At 51.2% G+C, this 15,142-nt stretch overlaps 1 protein-coding gene across 4 annotated transcripts in view; it reads right to left on the bottom strand.

Annotated features, from left to right (window-relative positions):
• Tlk (Tousled-like kinase) overlaps nucleotides 1-15,142 on the bottom strand; it is a 172,331-nt gene that overhangs the window by 109,527 nt on the left and 47,662 nt on the right. The gene's annotated exons all lie outside the window — the stretch shown is intronic.

Below are 15,142 nucleotides of genomic sequence, written 5' to 3'. Positions count from 1 at the left end.
CTGATGGACCGGCAGCTCTCCAGTGTTCCTCTGGAGCTGTGGTTTTCCCAGCGAAATCCACCACGATCAGTTTCAAGACGTGTCACCCAACGACGGCTGCAAAACTTGCAGCTCTTCGCACTGCACTTCGTCTCGTCAGCCAAGAACACCCTCGAAAATGGTCAATATTCAGTGACTCGAAGGCAGCACTGCAGTCTTTGCTATCATCCCTGCGGCGTGGCCCACACGAACAAGTGGCATTCGAGATTAGAGAACTAATCCGTACCTTGACTGAGAAAGGACACCACGTGACATTTCAGTGGCTTCCAAGTCACTACGGCGCCATAGGGAACGAACGCGCCGATAATGCTGCTCGGTCGGCACTTCAAGGCGACGAAGAGGAGCCGATACCGTTATCAAGGACAGATGCCGCTAGAAAACTTCGAATGCTCACCCGTGATATCACGTTCTCCTTGTGGAACGCAGGAAGTCTTCAAAACAACCGGCTGCACCAACCTAGAATCCTCCACTACGCCTTTGCATTCCAGCTGGACTCTGCCGTCGCGAAGCTACCCTGCTTTGTCGAATATGGCTAGGGGTGGCCTTCACTAAGTCTTTTGCATTCCGAATCGGATGGGCCGACGGCGCCTCGTGTGATGACTGTTGTAGCGACGAGACTCTTCAGCACCTTCTCTGTGACTGTCATCGCTACATTTAGAGACGATCCCTCGCAATGGCGATAGCGCGCTTTTACTTAAGACCTCTAACAGAGGAACTTATTTTAGAATGCCGGCATCACAAGCCATCGCAGCGGAGGGCGACGTGCGCACTGTTGCAGTTGTTAAGGGCAATAGAATTGGGCAAGCGGCTGTAGTCTGAACAGATGTTTATAGAGCGGCAAGTGCTAACGTGCTGTGCGGTGACGGCATGCGGTGGCAGTGACCGACTGTGATTGTATGTCTATGCTCCTTACTTTCTTTATCTCTACTTTGCTATTACTTTACCTCCCCCTCCGCTCTCTCCCAAGCCTAGGGTAGCAAACCGGATCTTCCAATCTGGTTAGCCTCCCAACCTTTCCCTTTCTTCTGTCTCTCTCTTTGTCAGTCTCCAAGTCTCTGCCCATTACATATTACATATATTAAATGTAAATAAGCTTTTTTTTCGTTCTTTTTTTTTTTTTTTTTTTTTTTTTTTAGCGGACGGGCTCCCATAAAGCCTTTGCATATACAGTTAAAACTCGATCTGACGAAGCCTGATTTTAGGAAGTTCCTGAATTCCCCGCCAGGTACCCGTAGGGTTTAATGTTACCAATTCGAATTAACGAAACTAACTTACACACCAAACCCGACTTAATGAAGCTTTTCCTTAAATAAATTAGTAACAAAGCGGTGATTTCTTTCTAGCTCTGACACAGACAGGTTTTTGTTAGAGCGTGCGCTCTAACGCTATTACGTTAGAACATCTAGGCGCCCATAGTCACGGCTTTATTTTGACGAGGCTGCACGCTGCAGACTTCACCTTCGAAGACTTTCCTTGCGCCGATGCCGACGCAGACGAGAACACAAAGGAGGCCTTAGATGACGAAGGTATCGTCCACTGCAAAATGTTTACACCCTTAGGGGTGTTTTCTTGTCGCTCTGGTAACACCCTTCCGTTAGGACCTTACAAAAATTTATAGAGGTCGACAACGGAGATCTAACTAGACGTGCGATGACAGAACACGTAGTTGAAAACTATGTAATCATTCTGACTGCCTAGGGCGCACAGAAATATGCGACAGCAGAGTTTCATATCTCTCCCTGTGAAATTCTTTTGTCGGATATTTCCGTGCGCCCAAGGCTGCCAGAAAAATTACATAGTTTTGAACTACGTATTTTGTCATCGCGCTACCAGAGCAACAAGAAAACACCCTTAAAGGGACACTAAAGGTTAATATTAAGTCAACGCGGACTGTTGAAATACCATCCCAGAAACCTCGAAACGTTTGTTTCGTGCGAAGAAGAGACTTATTTTAAGAGAAAACGCGTTCTGAAGCGTCCGCGTACCTCTAGCGCAGTTCAAATCACCCGCCCTCCGATCGAGGAGTACTGACGTCATGGTCTCATAGTGACGTTGCGCCGTCGGTGAGTAAAACGGCTCCCGCAGACGGCGCTACGGCTTTTCTGCACAAAACGCAAACGCGCGGCCAGAAACAGAGCCAGGACAGAGCCGACAGCAGCGCGAAAGCGGAACTATGGTGGCTAGCGGAAGGGAAAGCGCACGACAATAAGCTGGTTCTTTATGACGCCAAGTTCGACGCTCGTTGCAATGGATGACCCTGACAACGACACATTAGCTCGCGATGCTGGGCTCGAGTTCAGCAATTTAAGCACTGATGAACGTGGCCTGCTGTTGAGGGCTCGCGCTGCCGGCATCGTTGCGTACTACTACTACGACGACGGCCTGCTTTGAAAGGCACTTCACGCGACTTCAGTAAGTCGGCGTTGAACTCGTAATCCTCTGGACGAAAATGCAGCGAGCACACTACGTGATTTTTCGGCTCTTTGCCAGCGCACTGTGGCAGAGGTACGGCACTTAACCACTTAGAACGGAGAGGTTCACTCGTTGGCACACAGTGATAAGTAACGTTAGATTTGTCGCTGCATCTGCCCTTGGCCAAGTACCGCGGACCGTTCGCGCATCCCACGACATCACATGGACATGGCATTCTCGCTGCTTGTTCCAAATGCAAGTTTGGCGAGCCAGCAGGACCACCGCAGTACGACGCGATAAAGAAACAACTGAAACTCCAACGCGCGCGGCGCAAAGTCGAGCGCGCAGAGTCGAGCGAAAACGAAACCTTTCGATCACCCATACTACTCAAGGGTAACGTCCAAATGTTATTTTTTTCTTAGAATCGAATAGAAGTAGACAAGTAGCATTGTCTTCCGTCTTATAATCTAATGAAATGATCTTTTTAATACGAGTAGTTGAGTACTAGTGACACAAATTATGATGAGGAGTGCTTTCGTCATCGGGCTAGTACCGGAATGCCGCTGGGGGGTCTCAAATCGTGTCGTGCTTTTACCTCAATTTCTCGGTTACTAAAGCTCTGTTCGCGATTATATTGACGCCTTAGACGTTCTAGAGCATTGCTTTATCACTTTAACTTGACTTTCTGGTAACCTTTAGTGTCCCTTGAAGGGTGTACATATGTTTACAGTGTCCAGCTCGTCACCGTTGCACCAGAGCAGTCGGAACATGTGGATGAAACGGAAGACCCCGAAGCTCCTGTGCCCACTCCGAGCCAGCAGATGGATTCCATCGATCTCTCGAGGCGGTTTGTTGTGGCCCACGAAATGCGTACGCCCAATGCTGGTGAAACGCAAGAAGGTGAAAGTCCCGAGCTTTTTTCTTTTTTTTTTTCACTACAAAATACTAAACTAGCAGTTCTGTCCAAAACATCTAGGTGTGTTGTTTTGTTTCGTTCGGTGTCGCGCCCACGAAATTCGGGCAGCCCCCGCGGACTTCTCACACGCGCGGGCGTGGGTCGGAGGCCAGCATAATGCCGCGATAGCTTTTGGCTGTCGCTACGTTAAAATTTTAGATTTCGAAGGACCGAACAGTCCCTTTCTCGATTTTACGAACTTCCCGATTTAACAAAAGAATTCGAGCGTGTTCATCACTTCGTTACATAGATAGTTACATAGTTTTCAAGTTACATAGTGTTGCGTTTCGCCTGCGACACGTGGTTTTGCCGGCGCGACGGCGGCGGGGCGGCGGACATTTTGGCCCGATCGTCGTCACCGCAACACTCATCGCCAGGTGTTTCCAGGCGCGTCTGCGGCGATGCGACCGCCTAGGGATTTCGTTCCAGTCATTGTGCCCGAAACAGGCGAGGCCAAAGCAGGGATCTCCTTCCAGTTATTGGGCCCGAAACAGGCGATGCCAAAGCAGGGATCTCGTTCCAGTCATTGTGCCCGAAACAGGCGATGCCAAAGCAGGGACCATCTTCTCGTTACAGTCATTGTGTCCGACCGGCAGCGCCACGACAGTGTGCTGCGCAGCGCCACGACCAGGTGCTACGAGATCGTGCGCAGCGCCACGACATGGTGCTACGGCATCGCTACGACAGTGTGCGTCACCATTAGCCCATTGTACATTCACGTGCTCGTCTTTTGAGGGGTTCCTTCTTGCCCTCAACTGCGAGAGTATAAAAACAGCTGCCCCCGGACGCCAGAGGAGGGCTCCGATTTCTTCCGTTGAGTGAAGTGCTCTCCCGTCTCTCTACTTCGGTCAAACCTGACCGCCAACTCTTTGCGATGTTAAAATAAACAAGTTGTTTCGTTGTTACCAGTCGACTCATGCTTTGCCGGGACCTTCGGATGCTTCGAGTTGTACCCCAGGCCGCCAGGCCAACGCTACCCTTGGGGCTTGCGACCCAGGTACAACCACGGGCGTCAGCGCCGAGTTCCCAACAGATCGTACCAGCAGTCGGATCCAAACATCTGGTGGCAGCGGTGGGATCGCCTACGACTTCAAACAACTGTCTGCCAGCGGCGAGATCACGACAACGGAGGCCAGCAGCAAAGAGATGCAGTTGACAGTATGCTGAGCAGCTCAACGACGATCCGGGAGCAGTGCAACGAGCCCTGTGTGACGACTGGTTGCCTGCAGCGGAACGACTGCGCGGAATTCCTGCCTGCGAGGTTTGGTGAGTGCGGGACTTTCTTCTACTGAGCTTTGCCAGGCTTTTTGTTAGTGTCAGAAACAGAGCTGGTAATTGTGGTTGTCGTTGCTGCCGGGTTAGTTTGCGGCAAGACAATAGTAAGCAGTAGAGAAAGCAGCATTCAGAGCAGCCATGGATTTGAAGTCGTTGCGCAAACCGAAATTGTTGGAGCTTGCAAGAGAGTTGGGTCTGGATGTCTCAGACAAACTAAGAAAACCGGAACTGATAACGGCTATTCTTGAGTTAGAGGCTGAGGATGACGAGCTGTCGGAATGCCTTGAGACTATTGAGGAGAGGTCAAAAAGACAGGAGCGCGAACTTAAAGAGCAGAAAGAAAAAGAAGAGCGCGAACACGCTTTGGAAATGAAGCGTCTCGAGGTAGAGATGGAACGCGCTCGTAATGGAAGTCAGGCACACGGTGCAGGAGAACGCGTATTGTTCAAAATGACTGACCTGATGCGGCCGTTTAAGCTTGGAGAGGACATTGGTTTGTTCCTGGTTAACTTTGAGCGAACGTGCGAGAAGCAGGGGTTCTCTCGGGAAACGTGGCCACAGCGTTTGCTCACTTTGTTACCCGGCGAGGCGGCCGACGTAGTCGCTCGCTTGGATAGAGAGGAGGCAGAGGATTTCGACAAAGTAAAATCGAGTCTGCTAAAAAAGTACCGGCTGTCTGCGGAGGCGTTCCGTCGGAAGTTTCGGGAAAATGAGAAAGGCAGAAGTGAGTCATATACAGAGTTTGCGTATAGGCTTATGTCGAACATGCAGGAGTGGCTCAAAGAAGAGAAAGCGTTTGGTGACCACGATAAAGTTCTGCAGTGTTTCGGGCTAGAACAGTTTTATAGTCGGTTACCGGAGAACGTGCGATACTGGGTCTTGGATAGGCCAGACGTGAGTACGGTGGCTAGAGCCGCTGAGCTAGCCGAGGAGTTTGTGACGCGTCGAGCTCGCGGAGCTAAGGACGGTCAAAAGGGTGAATTTGGCTCCAAGTCTGAGAGGCCAAGGTTCACGCCCATGAGATTTAAGGGGGACACGCGTAGTGCGGATGCGAGCGAAAGCAGTCCGACCAAACGTAAAGAGACGGCAGCCGAAGCCGAACGCAGAAAGCGGTTCGAGATGAGGCGAGCGGGCGTTTGTTATACGTGCCAGAAGCCGGGTCACTTTTCGGCGCAGTGTCCGGAAACAACACCAAAAGTTGTGTTTTTTTCAATAGGCAGCACTGACGAGAACCTGAAGCTTCTTGAGCCTTACATGCGAGACCTCCTCGTAAACGGGAAAGAGTGCCGAGTGCTTCGCGATTCCGCAGCTACGATGGATGTAGTTCACCCGTCTTACGTAGAACCCCATATGTTCACGGGCGAGTGCGCGTGGATCAAGCAAGCCGTGGAAGCTCATAGCGTGTGTCTGCCGGTAGCAAAAGTGCTTATTGAAGGACCTTTCGGAGCGCTTGAGACGGAGGCGGCAGTGTCATCTATGCTGCCACCCCAGTACCCGTACCTATTTTCAAACAGGTCCGATCACCTCCTGCGCGAGAAGGGGCTTTTGTTTGGTGAAGCTAGTGTTCAGGCCTTAACCAGATCGAAGGTTCGGGAGCTCGCTGCAAAGGCGGTAGTTGCGGGGCCGACGTTATCAAACAACGAAAAAGGGTCAGAGGCGCAGCAAGCTGATATTCAGAGCACGCCCGAACAGAATAAAATTGAGTCTGTAGCGTTGAAGGCGCCAGATACTGGAGAGGAAAATCCCGACGCGGGAAAGTTAGAAGAGCTATCTACTGATTTACTCATCGCGCCTACGTCAGACGGACTTGATAGGTTGCTAAAAGTCAGCCGGACGGCTTTGATAGCCGAGCAAAAAAAGGATGGCAGCCTGGAAAACGTGCGCTGCAATGTCAAAGAAGGTATCGCCAGGAAAACTGCGCGTTTTGTGGAAAGAGGTGGAGTCCTGTACCGGAAGTATCTAGACCGCCGAGGAGTGGAGTTCGATCAGCTGGTCGTGCCTCAATGCTATCGTCAGGATCTGTTGCGCTTGTCACATGGGGGTTCGTGGTCCGGACACCTAGGAGTTAAGAAAACTAAGGACCGTCTCTTGCAAGAGTACTATTGGCCAGGGTGTTTTCGGGACGCAGACCATTTCGTGAGGACATGTGACACTTGTCAGCGGGTGGGCAAACCAGGGGACAAATCGAGGGCGCCGTTGAAATTGGTACCTATCATTACGGAGCCTTTTAGACGGCTCGTTATTGATACAGTGGGACCTCTGCCGGTAACAGCCACGGGGTACAGACACATTTTGACTGTGATCTGCCCAGCGACAAAGTTCCCTGAAGCAGTGCCGCTTAAAGAACTCAGCTCAGTTGAGATAGTTAATGCACTACTGTCCATATTTGCGCGAGTTGGTTTTCCTGCAGAAATTCAATCAGATCAGGGCACAGTGTTTACTAGCGCTTTGACGACAACTTTTCTCGAAAGGTGTGGGGTAAAGCTGCTACACAGCTCAGTGTACCACCCACAGTCGAATTCCGTTGAGAAGCTCCACTCCGTCATGAAGCGCGTGTTGAGAGCCTTGTGTTTTGAACATCAAACTGACTGGGAGCTGTGTCTGCCTGGGGTGATGTTTGCTTTAAGGACCGCGCCGCATGCGGCTACGGGGTTTTCGCCAGCTGAACTGGTGTACGGTCGCTCGCTTCGATCTCCGCTTCGCATGCTTCGAGAATCATGGGAAGGTAGGGGCGACGACCCAGTCGTGGTGGAGTACGTGCTTAAGCTCCTCGAACGCTTAAGAAGGGCACAGGAGTTGTCAGGTGAAGCAATGACAAAGGCCCAGCAGAGGGCCAAGGTTTATTATGATCGGACAGCCAGGGCCCGTCGTTTTGAGGTTGGCGATGAGGTCATGATATTGCGCACATCGCTAAACAACAAACTAGACGTGCAGTGGGAGGGCCCAGCGCGAATTGTTCAGAAACTGTCGGACGTTAACTACGTGGTAAGTCTGCCAGGAAAGCGGAAAGCACAGCAAGTTTACCACTGTAATCTGCTCAAACCTTATAGACAAAGGGAAGCAGTGGTGTGCATGATGGTAAACGTTCCTGAAGAGCTTCCGGTCGAGCTTCCGGGACTAGGCTCAGTGACGAACAGGGAAGACACCGGTCAAGTCATTAGTGACCTTATCAGTAAAGCACCGCTGTCGCCTGAGCAGAAAACCGAACTACACCAGCTATTACAAGAGTTTCAAGGTCTGTTCTCTGAGAGGCCTGGTAGGACTTCTGTACTTACTCATGATATAGAACTTACCTCCACAGAGCCAGTACGATCCAAGGCGTATCGGGTGTCACCCCGCCAGAGCGATATTATGGAGGCTGAGGTAAAGAAAATGCTACAGCTCGGTGTTATTGAGGCAGGTGAGAGTGATTATACCTCCCCTTTGATTTTAGTTGAGGTACCGGGCAAGGAACCTCGTCCTTGCGTCGACTACCGCAGGCTTAATTCCATCACTAAGGATCAAATTTATCCGATCCCTAACATCGAGGAGCGCCTTGAGAAAGTTAGTAGCGCTCAGTTTATTTCCACCCTAGATCTTGTCAGGGGTTATTGGCAGGTTCCACTTACAGAAGAGGCTAGTAGGTATGCGGCGTTCATTTCACCAATGGGAACATTCCGTCCTAAAGTGTTGAGTTTTGGTTTGAAGAACGCGCCATACTGTTTTTCAAGTCTCATGGATAAAGTGTTGCGGGGACAGCAAGAATTCGCTTTACCGTATCTAGACGACGTAGCGATATTCTCCGCATCCTGGTCTGAGCATATGACACACTTGCGGGCAGTGCTAACCCGCCTGCGCGAAGCAGGCTTGACAGTAAAGGCTCCTAAGTGCCAGTTAGCACAGGCCGAGGTTGTCTACCTCGGTCACGTGATTGGTCAGGGTCGTCGCCGCCCCTCTGAAATAAAAGTGGCCGCTGTGCGAGACTTTCCGCAACCGCGCACAAAGACCGATATTCGGTCGTTCTTAGGTGTCGCCGGCTACTATCAGAGGTACATCCCTAGGTACTCTGATATCGCGGCTCCCCTGACGGATGCTCTAAGAAAGACAGAGCCTCAAACAGTCGTCTGGGACGAGACAAAGGAAAGAGCTTTTAGCGCCCTAAAGAGTGCCCTAACAAGCCAGCCTGTGCTACGATCGCCAGACTATACAAAAGGGTTCATTGTTCAGTGCGATGCTAGTGAGCGAGGCATGGGCGTTGTACTGTGCCAACGGGAAAATGGAGAAGTAGAACACCCCGTCCTGTATGCTAGTCGTAAGCTGACCAGTCGTGAGCAGGCGTATAGCGCCACCGAGAAAGAGTGTGCATGTCTCGTGTGGGCCGTTCAGAAATTGTCATGCTATCTAGCCGGCTCGAGGTTTATCATTGAGACAGATCACTGCCCTCTCCAATGGCTGCAGACCATCTCTCCCAAAAATGGCCGCCTCCTGCGCTGGAGCCTCGCTTTACAACAATATTCCTTTGAGGTGCGTTACAAAAAGGGGAGTCTCAACGGTAACGCCGATGGCTTAAGTCGAAGCCCCTAACGTAGGAATCAGCCTCAAAATTGTTTGTTACTGATGTTTTTCTTCCTGAGGCAGGATTTTTTTTAACATATTGCTTTTGTTTAGTGTTTCAAAGTGATGATATGCTTTCTAGTGCAATTTTTCAATTTGTGGACGCGTTCTGAGTGATGCTAGACTACTGTAAGGAACTAGGCAGTGGTATAAAAAGGGGAAAGAGCCTGGCAGGGCTTAGTGAGGGTTGTGCCGTGCTTGCTGACTGAGCGGTTGAGTTTTCAGCGTAGTTCTAACGCTTGCCGGGAACGAGAACAAAAATGTGAACTCTCCCGAAGTCACTTTGCAGTGTCCCGTGCGAACCTGAACGAGAGAACGAGGCCTTCTCTGTGCGCTGCGCTCAAGAAACGTCAAGGGACGCCCGACTTCGGTTATGAGCATCATCGAGCGACATCCCTCCGGACAGCGGATGCAGTCCCCTGTCCATCGGGATCTCCTTTCCCCGGCGGGGCGGTCTGTTGCGTTTCGCCTGCGACACGTGGTTTTGCCGGCGCGACGGCGGCGGGGCGGCGGACATTTTGGCCCGATCGTCGTCACCGCAACACTCATCGCCAGGTGTTTCCAGGCGCGTCTGCGGCGATGCGACCGCCTAGGGATTTCGTTCCAGTCATTGTGCCCGAAACAGGCGAGGCCAAAGCAGGGATCTCCTTCCAGTTATTGGGCCCGAAACAGGCGATGCCAAAGCAGGGATCTCGTTCCAGTCATTGTGCCCGAAACAGGCGATGCCAAAGCAGGGACCATCTTCTCGTTACAGTCATTGTGTCCGACCGGCAGCGCCACGACAGTGTGCTGCGCAGCGCCACGACCAGGTGCTACGAGATCGTGCGCAGCGCCACGACATGGTGCTACGGCATCGCTACGACAGTGTGCGTCACCATTAGCCCATTGTACATTCACGTGCTCGTCTTTTGAGGGGTTCCTTCTTGCCCTCAACTGCGAGAGTATAAAAACAGCTGCCCCCGGACGCCAGAGGAGGGCTCCGATTTCTTCCGTTGAGTGAAGTGCTCTCCCGTCTCTCTACTTCGGTCAAACCTGACCGCCAACTCTTTGCGATGTTAAAATAAACAAGTTGTTTCGTTGTTACCAGTCGACTCATGCTTTGCCGGGACCTTCGGATGCTTCGAGTTGTACCCCAGGCCGCCAGGCCAACGCTACCCTTGGGGCTTGCGACCCAGGTACAACCACGGGCGTCAGCGCCGAGTTCCCAACAGATCGTACCAGCAGTCGGATCCAAACAATAGTTTCAAGTGTATCTCACCTTTCCTCTCTGTTTTTTTTTAGAAGTTAGAAACTATTCGGTATTCAACGATCGTCTTTCTTGAATATTCGATTCGATTCGGAAATTTCGCTATTCGAGCACCTCACACCTATAAGCGAAGAAAACGGAGAGCGAGCTTCTCACTGCGAATTTCACGCCGGAAACTGCGGAGCCGGCGATGACCCTTTTTCCGCGCCTGGGTTGTTTATGCGCAAGGAATCTATTCCCGCGAGCGAGCCTCTTGCGCATTATAATGGCATTGGATATACGTTTCCAAATTAACTCGGAATCTATTACTTAAGGTAATCATTCTTTAAATATGAAGTCGGATGACTACAAGGCTGATACGAAGTGGTTTAAAGGGACACTAAGGGCTATATATATATATATATATATATATATATATATATATATATATATATATATATATATATATATATATATATATATATATATATATGTATATATATACACGACGGCACCGCGCGATGTTACACGTTCATCTCAGTGCTAGTCTCAGTATAAGCGCAGAAAAAACGGCTTTAACAAGAAATGCGAGGATCGAGTCTGTTACTTTTCTCTATGCACGTGGAGATGCTGCCTACAGAATCTAACTGGCGCATTTAAAGAGGCACGAAAGACAAACACTGCATCATTTTTGAACAATGTATCATTTCAAGAGAGAGAGAGAGAGATAAAGAGAATTGCGGAGAGAAAGAGAACCTGTATTTTTGTTGCCTGCGCCGTAATGGGTTGATTATAAGAGGATAAAATTAGGCTCAACGTAACATTTATTGAATATCGCGCCGAAACCCAGGCGCCGCTACGTAAGCGTAGCGTCACGGATTTCAAATATATTCTTTCTTTTTTCGCCCGTATTGCCGCAGTAAACGTTATTGAAGTTTGCAAAGTTCAATCTTCGGCTCTTTAAAATATACTCTCGTCCAGCTTTGCCCATAGCATAATTAACTATAGGCCCGAGCAGAAAACGTCAAAATGATGAAGCCACGGAGGGTAGGTGCGCGAAAGGCAGTGTCGTCGCTCGCCTTTACGCTTTCGTTATTGCGTATTTTCTGACTTGTCAAGTCCTCTCGCACCCTAAGGACATGCCTGTGCGTGCGTGCGTGCGTGTTAAGGCAATGAAGTAATACAGCCTGGTTGATTTTTTAAAATTTTTTATCGTATTTTTAACGTTAGCATTAGCGCCATCACGCGGAAGATCGGCGCACACTGGCGTCTTTCTCTACACCGGCGACTAATGGCCGCCGCTGCTCTGCGGCAAGAAGGAATACAAGGAAGCAAAACAAAGCAAAATCTAAAATGGCGCCGCCAGCGCAGATTATAACCGGCTCAAAGGTCGCTGTGCCGCCATTCCGCGCGACGCCATGGTCCGCTCAAAGGAGGCTCGCTTGAAGGAGCCGAGCCCCCCCCCCCCTTCTCCACAGCTCTTCTTGAGCGGTACGCCGATGGCTGTCGCCATATACTCTGCTGGGGCTGGTCCAGCAAGGAAGGACACTCGAGCACCGCGTCTAGGCGGCTACGCACCGAGAAGACCGTGCATATCTTAAAAGCGTACGGGATAGAAACACTAATCAATTTCCAAATAATTCTTTAAAAGATGGCTCGAAAACGTCATCGGCGAAATATAAAGAAAAATGAACGCCATACTTCCCGTTTCGAATTTCGCGCGCTTGTCTTGAACGGCGTTGACGGCTGCGTGATGTTAAGAATGTCACGGTATCTCCTTGTTAGCGTGTCCTCTAATAATAAGGAAAGTTCGGCTGCCAGTTTTATAGTTCGCTCACTCTTAAAATAAATTATCACGTTCTTGATTTTTGTTCTTCTTTCTTTTGGGGGGGGAGGGGGAGGGGGGAGCGAGGAGTCGGGTGAACGCTGCCTAAATCTGACACCACGCATAATGCTGGCGCGGCAACTTCACTACAGCGTCGCTACACGACTCCCAGTGTTGCATACTTTCTGGCTTTAAGACCCCTCCGCACAAGGGTAAGGATGACCTATTTGCACATCCAAAACTGAAGTGCACACAGAAGTGCACGTTAACTTGAGAGCCGCCCTTACAGCCAGTCTTGGCAGTGAATATACATGTATACCCTTCCGTTTTCCCAGCTTACACCGGCTCACCCGGCAGGCCAACAGCTCCGCGCATATGTCCCTCAGCGTGAATAAGCTTTAGCTCTCTGACAGCAAACGCTCTTTGGCGTATTTTTCACTGCAGGCAATATAGCATCTAACCTGCGTCGCTTTACGCCAAACTTACTTTCTCTCTTTGACTCGGTTCGTTTTCATTCCCGGCCACGTTTATTTTTAGAACCGCCGTACCACTACTCTAGGCGGCGGCAGCGGGCAGTGGTGGATTTCCTTCCAAGCGAACAACAGGGGCGGACGGAGCCACGCGGGGCTCTCAAAATGGCCGACGCCGAGCAGCGAAGGACGCACAGGCGGCGCCAGTGCTAGCATCCGCTGCTCCTCCACGCGCAAAACCGCGCGCTCGGGCGGGCAGCGCTAAATGAGCGGAGGAGAGCGGCTCGCGTGTTGCAGCCTCACGCGGGAAGCCGGAAGGCGGCGTCGATGACGCCGGCACAGTGCCTCGCATCGACCCCAAACAGACGCCCATAGCCAGCGATGAATGACAGGATGCGAGCTCAGACGACATCTCCTAGCTCGACGAGTGCGAAGCTGGCAAGATGCAAAACATGTCCAAAGTATGTGCACTGTGCTGGCGTCATCTAATCGCCTCATCTGCGCAGATATAGTAAAAAAAAAAATCTGGAATTTGTCGCGTCAGAGCCACGATATGGTTACGAGGCATTAATTTTGACCATTTTCTTTAACTTGCACGCAATGTACGGTACACGGGCGTTCTTGTATTTCGCCCCGATCGAAATGAGCAAGATTGTTGGTACGCGAAAATGGTTCGCGATTGTTCATACATACGGGGGTTCCGAGTTGTCTTTTTATAATCTGCGGTTGTATCAGCAAGAACGAAAGTTCTCTCACTGCCTTCGAAACTCCAGCGTAAATCGCGCACAACAGCAGAACGCTACAGACACGTTGAGCACCTGTAGGCGGCAGCGGTGACTGGTTGGATTGTGGGTGCTGCAATATTTGGCAAGCAGTAAAGGCACACACGGCATGCCGAGCCCGCAAATGACTCGCAGCCACCCGAAATCGCTACCGAAATTACTCGGCTTGGAGAGCTCGCCGAGAACAACGCTGCAGCCGCCTCGGGTGGCCTTCCGGACAAGGCCGCAACGCGTCGGACACGGATTTCAGAGACACACACATCGTCGAAATCGGGCCCTAAAACGGGCGCATGGTGCAACGCCGGCTGTAGGACGGAAGCCCGCGCGATCGAGTTCTGTGGCGCGCCGACGAGGAAGCGGATGAAATTACACGAGGCGGTGCGAAGTTCCAGGGAGAAAGGAGCACCACACCTCCATTCCTCAAGAAGGTGCCAATATGGCGGCGGCGTTCTCTCCGGGTCTGTGCGCGCGCTGGCTCGGCTCTCCCCGCTCCAACCACGTAAAAGAAAAAAAAAAAAAGAAGAAGATAAAAGCGCCAGCGTCGTCGTCCGGCGCAGCCGAGAAGGAGCCCCATCGCAGTCAAACACAACGCGGCTCCATCTCCACGCTTGAGGGCGCGGGAAGAGAGGGTGAACAGAAAACCAGAGAGAACGAAGGCAGAAAGAAAGATCGGACGAAGTCGGGGCGTGACAGGGCGAAGAAAGGATGAAATGAAGGGGGGGGGAGTAGAGGAAGGGAAGGCAAGGATAAAAGCACACAGAACGAAGCTTTGGTTCGCGCATTGCTCCCCAAAGCGTTTGCGCCAAGCAACAGAGACCGAGCCTGCTGCACTTCATCCAAATTCTTATTCTTTCCAAACAAGAATCTCCATCTCTCTCTGCATGACGCTCTCACCACAGTCACGGCAACAAACCGAAGCGCAAGTGCCTCGTAGATTTTGCTCAAGCTAAGCCAAGATGCGAGAGTGAACGCTCGCAGCAATCGAACTGCAAATAGAACAAAGTCCGCACTACTTCATGCGCCGAGGGGAAAATTAGAAAGTCCAGAGAAAGGCTCGGCACAGTCATTAAATAAGTAAGCGCCCATAATACCGGCGAACAGTTGCAGAAAGCGGCACGACGAGACGGCCTTGAAGGTGGACGCCGCGGCAACGCCAAAGCCCCCATAAGGCACCACGCAGCTCTTTCCACATCGTCTTGCGGAAACACGCAGATTGCCGCGCGGCCAGTCTGTCCCTCGTAGCTGGGATGCAGCTGCCATGTCTACTTCCGGAGAGCCACCCCCCGCCTCTCTAAGCTCCCACTGCGAAATACACAACCGCCCAAAAAGAGCGTCGCGACCGAACGACAATGTAAATCTCACAGACTAGAGGAACAAATAAATGATCCGAAGCATGCAAATTGTTAGGGCCTTATGGGCCAATGCCTCCTCAGGTCGGCTGGTCGATTCCCGCGCGCGCGTTTGGGAGCTCGAATAGCGCCAACAGCCAGGACGCGTTTGCACAAGCAAGCACGTTCCGAGTGGTACACCCATCAAATCCTCCCAATTTTTATTCATAAGCTGGGG

Source organism: Dermacentor variabilis, chromosome 2, assembly GCF_050947875.1.
Source record: "Dermacentor variabilis isolate Ectoservices chromosome 2, ASM5094787v1, whole genome shotgun sequence".
Lineage (NCBI taxonomy): Eukaryota > Metazoa > Arthropoda > Arachnida > Ixodida > Ixodidae > Dermacentor > Dermacentor variabilis.
The sequence above is the reverse complement of the archived record's forward strand: the minus strand, read 5'-3'. Positions and strand labels throughout refer to the sequence as shown.